The sequence below is a fragment of the Felis catus genome, chromosome E3, assembly GCF_018350175.1.
Source record: "Felis catus isolate Fca126 chromosome E3, F.catus_Fca126_mat1.0, whole genome shotgun sequence".
In the NCBI taxonomy this organism is placed as follows: domain Eukaryota; kingdom Metazoa; phylum Chordata; class Mammalia; order Carnivora; family Felidae; genus Felis; species Felis catus.
In genome coordinates this window covers 9,517,406-9,524,387 of record NC_058383.1, presented here as the reverse complement: position 1 = coordinate 9,524,387, position 6,982 = coordinate 9,517,406, and the positions used below count along the sequence as shown (strand labels likewise).

The window sequence follows — 6,982 nt, the reverse complement described above, 5'->3', positions numbered from 1 at the left end:
AGGTGAGAGTTGAACCCAGGGAAGCCTGAACTAGGGCAGAGGCAGCAGATAAGGTGAGACGGGGGAGGGAGGGTCCTGGATATAGAATCCATAGGACTCGGTTACTGGTTCAATGGGGAAAAGCACCAAGGTGTCTGTTCCTGCCTCAGTGATCTACGATTAGCGATCAGTGTCGTAATTTGTGGCTTCACGGAAGCAGGGTACAAAGATTCAGAGTCAAAGGCTGAAGCCTCCCAGGGACACCCAGGGAAGATGTTCAACAAGATATTGGGAAGGCGGGAGGGAGTAGCAGAGATCTGGAAGAGGAATTTCCCCACCCCTCTCTTGAGGGCCAAGTGAAAGAGTTACACCTTTCCTTGCTTGGTTGGACAGGGTGCACCTCACCCTGAGGGCTATTACATTGATCACATCTGCTGGAGGGACTGGTTCAATGGGATGGATCAGACTGGTTCTTGACAGACTGGCTCCAGAAGCCTAGAACTGGGGCCGCAGGAATAATCTCTCTCAAAGTATTGTTGTTGGTTGGCTGGTCCCGTCTTTAAAGATGGAGAATGGGTTCTGAAAGAAGTGAGTTGCCCACCGTTCCAAAAGGAATTTGCAACACAGCCTCTACTACTACCGCTATGACGACTACTACTACTGGCAACGACTTCCATTTCTAGACCACTTACTACTGCACTGAGTTAAATCTTTTAGAAACACAAGTTATATCGCCTAGTCCTCCAAAATCAGTAACAGGCTCCCAGAGGTCAGCGCACAGAGCTTGATGCGGGGCTCAAACTCACAAAACCGTGAAATTGTGACCTGAGCCGAAATCAGGGGTAGGACGCTTAACCGACAGAGCCACCCAGGCGCCCCCAGAGGTGGGGTTCTTAACCACGACCAAAGCAGCCGGACCTTTCCAGCCAGAGGCGCCCTCTGCCCCGTCTCCGCCTCCGCGGTCCAGTCCTCGCCCCCAGCCTGATCACTTCCCGTCCCCTACCCCAAGCAGGCCCGCATGCCCGTCCCGGCCCTCCGCGAACTGGGTTAGGGAACTGGGCCGCGGAGGAGAGGAAGCGCGAACACACGCAAGCGGCAGCCGGCAGCAGCAGGCCAGACAATCTCGGCGCACAGCCACGGCCCCGCGGTGACCCACGAAGCGGGGCAGCCCGCCCGGGTACCGGCAGCGTAACGAGCACTGAGACGCCCGCCGCCAGGAGAGCCCCGCGCCAGGCTCTCTGGCCCGGCGGCGGGGCGGGACCGCTAAGGGGGCGCGGCCGGGCCGGACCGTACCAACAGCTCGGATTTGCGGGGGGGGGGGGGGGCGTGGGCGGAGGAGCCCGGCTCTGACAGCGCGCGCGCGGCTCGGTGGGGCGGGGCGGAGTCCCGAAGGCCACGCCTCCACCCCCGCGGCCGGCGCGGGCTGTGGTAGCGCCTCAGTGGTGCGGGCCTGCGTCCTGCTCAGGTGGCCACAGTGTTGCCGGGCCGCCCGCGGTGAGTGCGTGCTTTCGTGGGTGTGGGGTTGAGAGGTCAGGGCGCCGGGGCTCTGGGTGTCGGCGCTCCTGGGCCCGACCGCTTTCGGCCGCTTCAGCTGCCCGAGCCCTCGGCGCTGGGGCGGGCTCTCGGGCCGGGTCGCTGCGTGTCTCAACTGGCGCTCTCACGGAAAGCGCGGCTCCCACCCTGGCGCTTCCAGGGGCGGCCTTTCCCCTCGCGCTGACCTCTCGCGGAGGCTTGAGGGTCGTGGTTTTCACGGCCGAGGGCGCCCGACGGGCCCTTCCGCCGAGGGCCGAGCCTCGGTGTCAGAGGGCTTGAGCTGCAATCTCCGCTCCGCCACCCTCGGCCAAGCCGCTTTTCCCCTCTGAGGCTCAGTTTCCCCATCTGTACAATGGGCCTCAGGAGAAGGCCAAGTTATTGCGGTAACTCACGTAGGAGATGCTCTGTGAATGCGACTGGAACCCGAATCCGACCCTACAGCATCAGGTGGACTCAGTCGAGGGCTCAGGGGAGCCTGCCAGCCCTGCCTCTCCTGAGAATCGCACGGGGTGCGGGCAAGGGCATCCCTGGGGGGCAATGCCCCCTCCAGGGCAGGTGCCTTGGCGGCCGCTGCGACACATCGTTGCCGGGGTCTGCTGGTTAGTCGTGACCCCCTTAGCTCGTGGGAGGAATTGGGTAAGAGGTCAAGGTCTCCTGGGAGATGAGGGGGCTGCAGGGAACTTGACCTCGACATTTTGCTTACATTTCTCAAGCCCATTGTGTAAGCTGATGACCAGTACGGAAGAGTTTGGGTCCCTTTCAGTGAAGGTGGCTGCCCCTTCTCTCAGACCCACAAAACACAGCCTTTCCTCTGAATTTGGCTGGGCTGCGATTCTAGAGCTCTAGCATCCAGGGAGATGGGGCTGGAGTGGGCAGTTCTGGATTTGAATCTTGGCACCTTGGCAGGACCCTTAACTTCTTGGAGCCTTTGTTGCCTCCTCGGGAGTGCAGCTACTGATACAGCCCCGTCTGCCACCCACACAGGTGTTGAGGTTCTGAGCATCAAAAAAGGCTTGGAGGGTGCCACTGAGAACGGTGGCCTTCCGTGTGAGCAGATCAGTTAACTAACCCTCTGGGATCCAGTGTCCTTACTGCGCTGTTACTCCTCGGGCCCTCTCGTTTGGGGAGGAGACGTTGGTTCCAACTCCTCGCAAGTTCTGCCTATGCCGATGGCTCCCCTTTGGGTGGTTGTGAGTCCTAGTTGGTAGAGCAGTGAACCCAGAAGGGAACGCGTTCTTTTCTCGGTGGCCCTCTGCGGAGGTCTTCTTTTCTTTTTTGAGAGAATGGACAGTCCTTGCGTTTCTCCTGGTTTGTGTACCAGCTGAGATGAGAAACTGTTTCATCGGGCAGATGATAGCTTCATCATTGTCTCGAGTGTCCAAAAAACAGGGCTGCATTTCAGAGAATGGAACATTATGAGCCTTCAGTTGTGTTGGGGTGTTGAAAACTGCAGAGGGGTCTTGACTGTCCCAGATTCTTTGTGGCTAGCACTTGGGGGAAAACAGCAAGTAGGTTTGAGACCGAGAGAACCCCAAGGATGTGCCTCAGCACCTGGGAAGAGCATTGACTGCAGCCGACGTGAGTAAGGCAGGTGAATACTTCTGGGTGGTATGAGTTTGTGAAAGGCCATGGGTTTGGTTGGTTGCCTGACAAGCCTAACATTTTGGGACCTGCCAGTGTCTCTGAGTTGGTTCTTCCTTAACCCCTTGAAAGTCAGGATCTGAGTTACAGAAGTCCACCTGTGCTCAGGAGAGTATTTGGAATCGGGACTGCTTGGCAAATCTAGAACATTTATTTGCTAAACCTATGGAGCGTTTCAGGTTAAGAAGAGTTTAGCTTTTAAACAAAAAATTTTCCCCCTGATGGAAGCTTCTGTAGCTGTATGACCTTCCGTGGTTCCAGAGATCCCAGCTGCCCCTGCAACATCTCTGCTTCCTTGTGCCTTAGGAAGGAGCAAAGCACAGGGCTGGGGGTCACGGAACGTGCCTTCCAGCTATGGCACTAGCACTGTGTGCCTTTTGGCAAACCACATCGGGCCTGTGGGCCCTCAATTTAATGCTTTGGGATTTAACTTCTGTGTCGGATTCATTTGAAAATTAAAATCAGAGGGGTGCCTGGGTGGCTCAGTTGGTTATGCATCTGACTGGATTTTGGCTCAGGTCATGATCTTGCGGTTTGTGGGTTTGAGCCCAAGCGCAGAGACTGCTTAGGATTCTCTCTCTCCCACCCCCTCCCCCTCTGCCCCTTCCCTGTCATGCTTGCACTCTCTTTCTCTCAAAATAAATAAATAAACTTAAAAAAAAATTAAAATCGAAAAAAATGAGATGGAGAAATGACTGTTTTTATAAAAATGTATTTTTTTCTGTTTACAAAACTATTAAGTGGTCATTATTAAAATTATAGAAATACACAGTGTATCCAGTGAACATCCCTCATAGCCTTACACTGAGACAAAAAAATCACCACTGGTGGTATAATACCTGTTCCCAGATACTTTCCTTCACATATAAAGACACTTATTATCTAACTTTGTTTTACTTAAAACGACAGAAATCTTTTACTATTTATTTTTACTATTTAAAAATTTTTTTAAATGATTGTTTATTTTTGAGAGAAAGAGAGAACACAAGTGGGGGAGGGGCAGAGAGAGGGAGGGACACAGAATCCAAAGCAGGCTCCAGGCTCTGAGCTGTCAGCACAGAGCCTGACACGGGGCTCGAACTCACAAGCTGTGAGATCATGACCTGAGCCCAAGTCACACACTTAACCGACTGAGCCACTCAGGAACGCCTTATTATTTTAAATTTTAAATACAGAGTCATACTGTTAAACAGTCATACTGTTTTGAGGCTTGCTTTTTATTCCTTACCATGATGTCTCTATCACTTTGTAAAGATCTACCTCAGTCTTTTTTAAAATGACAGAATATTCCAGTAACCAGAATTATTGGGAAAAATGTATTTTTTGCAGCTTTTTGCTATTGTGAATTCTGCGGCAGCCTTTGTTCTTTATCTTTGTGCCATTGGGCAAATATTTTTGTAGTATGAATCCTTAGAATTAGAAGAGCTGGAACAATGTTTATGAGCTTTTAAATGTATTATTTAACAGATACTGAATACCATATACCAGGCACTACTTAGGTATCGAAGGTTTGGCTATGACAAAACAGACAAACCCCCCATGAGTCTGACCTCTTATGGGGGGCAAACAACATAATGGTTTATCAAATGATACCTAATTTGGGATTTAACTTTTTATTACATAGCAGATTCACTTAAAAATGAAAATCAGAAAAAAGTGAAATGGAGAAATGACTTTTTATAAAAAATGTATTTTTTCTGCTTACCAAAAAAGGAAGTGCTTTTTTTATTTAAAAAAGACTATTACAGAAATATGCAATATAGACTGTGAATGTCCTTCATAGCCTTCCACTGCGACATTTTCTTTATCGAGAAAAATAATACAAAGGAGTGTGTGTGTGTGTGTGTGTTTATAGAAATGGTGTGACTTTAAATGTCAATTGGTATTAAACTCCCCTCCAAAAACAGTACCTTATTATGCTCCAGAGACTCAGCATTTTTAAATTCAGAATTCTCAGGTCAGTCATGACAATGCAATGCTAATGGCAAAGAGTGTTTTTATTTCAGGAGAATTTGTGCCAGACTCTGTGTTAAGTTTGTATTATGTATGCACACGTGTGTGCATGCACACACCCAATATTGTGTGTGCTTGTGTGTATTTTTAAGTTCTTCCGATGACCCCAAAAGGCTAGTGTTTTCATGACCACCTCACAGCGGGGGAGGCCATCTCAGAGATGCAGTCATTTGCTCAAGGCTGAGGGTGAAGCTGAGGCCTCACCAGGGCCCCTCTGCCTCCAGAACCTTCGCTCTCCTTTTGTGCTGTGTTATCTCATTTTCTGACTGTACAGGATTTTTTTTTTTTTGGGTGGAAGGGAAATCACATAATCCATGTAGTTGTTCAATAATATGATTGTTCCTCCCCACTTCCAATACCAAAACACCAGTAAGTATGTCTGTCTTTTCTTTTTTAATTAATATATATATATATATATATATATATTTTTTTTTTTTAAGTAAATTCTACCCCTGACGTGGCTGAAACTCACACCCGTTGAGATCAAGAGTTACATGTCCTTTCTACTGAGCCAGCCAGGTGCCCCTCAGTATGTTTTAATACATCTCACTGTATGTTCACATAAATGAAATGAGTATCTTATATATAGAGAGACAATGCCTGTCCATTATTATCATCATCATCATCATATAGGCTACAGAACAAAGCTTCTTTTTCTGTGTAGTTCTGTTGTCTGGCATTCAATAGAGATTTAGACTCCCCTGGCAGGTGGGAGAAAGAAGCTCCTGGGTCAGAGGTGGCATACCAGCTTATACAGGTGTTGGCTTGCTCCAAGCCTTATTTGGTTCAGCCATGAAGTGGGAGAAAGAATCCACACTCCACCTGCCTCCTGGAACAGTTCAAAAGGTGTTTATTTTCCAGCGGTTAATTCTCCCCATTCTTGGCAGTGTTTCCATCCCTGTGAAATGATGCTTAAAAAACACGTATTTGGCCCTCAGGTTCTAAGAGTCTGTTTAGAGCCTGGTGCAGGCGCTTGAGAATTCTGTCAGGGAGGAGAGCAAACATAAAGCAAGCAATTACGGCAGAATGTGTTGAGTTCGTTCTGGAGATAGAGCGTGTGAGATGCTTATCCTTGGTGCTGAGCCCAGCATGTGCTGGGGAACACTCAGGGTGAGCTGCTTTTATATAGGGGTCATGCAAGGCTCCACACAAGAGGTGACATTTAATTTGGGTCTTGGAGGGTAGGTGGGATTTCACTGAACCCATGAAGGCACACTTCCCCCAGGGGGTGTAAGGGAGAGGTTGCCTGAGGCTTGGAAGCAATCTGGGGCTTATCTGAAGGAGTCTTGTGATCCATGCTAAGTGATGGGAAGGCTTTGAACTAGGTGGATGATGTGACTAGGACAGAGCAGCGTATTCTTGTAGTGGGTTTTCAGACCCTCTCACTGCCAATATCCTCCCTTCTGGGTGAATTGCTCATTTGGGAATCTTACTCCGCTTAAATCTGTACCCTACTGTTTTAGTCTTTTACATCCTGAAAGCGTTATTCCTTTCCCTACCCCCTCCCCGGGTGAGGTGTTCACATTAGTCGTGTACCTGTCAGGGTGTGTGTGTGTGTGTGTGTGAAGGTGGTGGAGGAGTCCCATGAGGCAGACTGTGGCTCTTAGAAGGCTGGTGGCTCCTGTGGGTCGGGTCCACTGGCACCAAATTCATCAGCCTGTTATGCCTGATGCTGGTTGGTGTGGCCACTTGGTTGACACTGGAGTGTATTGTGAACAAAGCATCTCGGGGACCTGGTCCTTGTGGGTGTCTTGTGGAGAAAACTGCTGATGTGGGGGCTTTCTTTCACTTGTAAAAAGGTGACTGTGGAGGGGGG

The 6,982-nt window shown here is 49.8% G+C and overlaps 1 protein-coding gene across 1 annotated transcript in view; it reads left to right on the top strand.

The window, feature by feature from the left end:
- The first annotated feature begins 1,341 nt into the window (after positions 1–1,341).
- POR (cytochrome p450 oxidoreductase) overlaps positions 1,342–6,982 on the top strand; it is a 62,658-nt gene continuing 57,017 nt past the window's right edge. The window contains exon 1 of the mRNA XM_045047792.1: positions 1,342–1,473. The gene's annotated coding sequence lies outside the window, so the exon portion shown is untranslated. The remainder of the gene's footprint in view (positions 1,474–6,982) is intronic.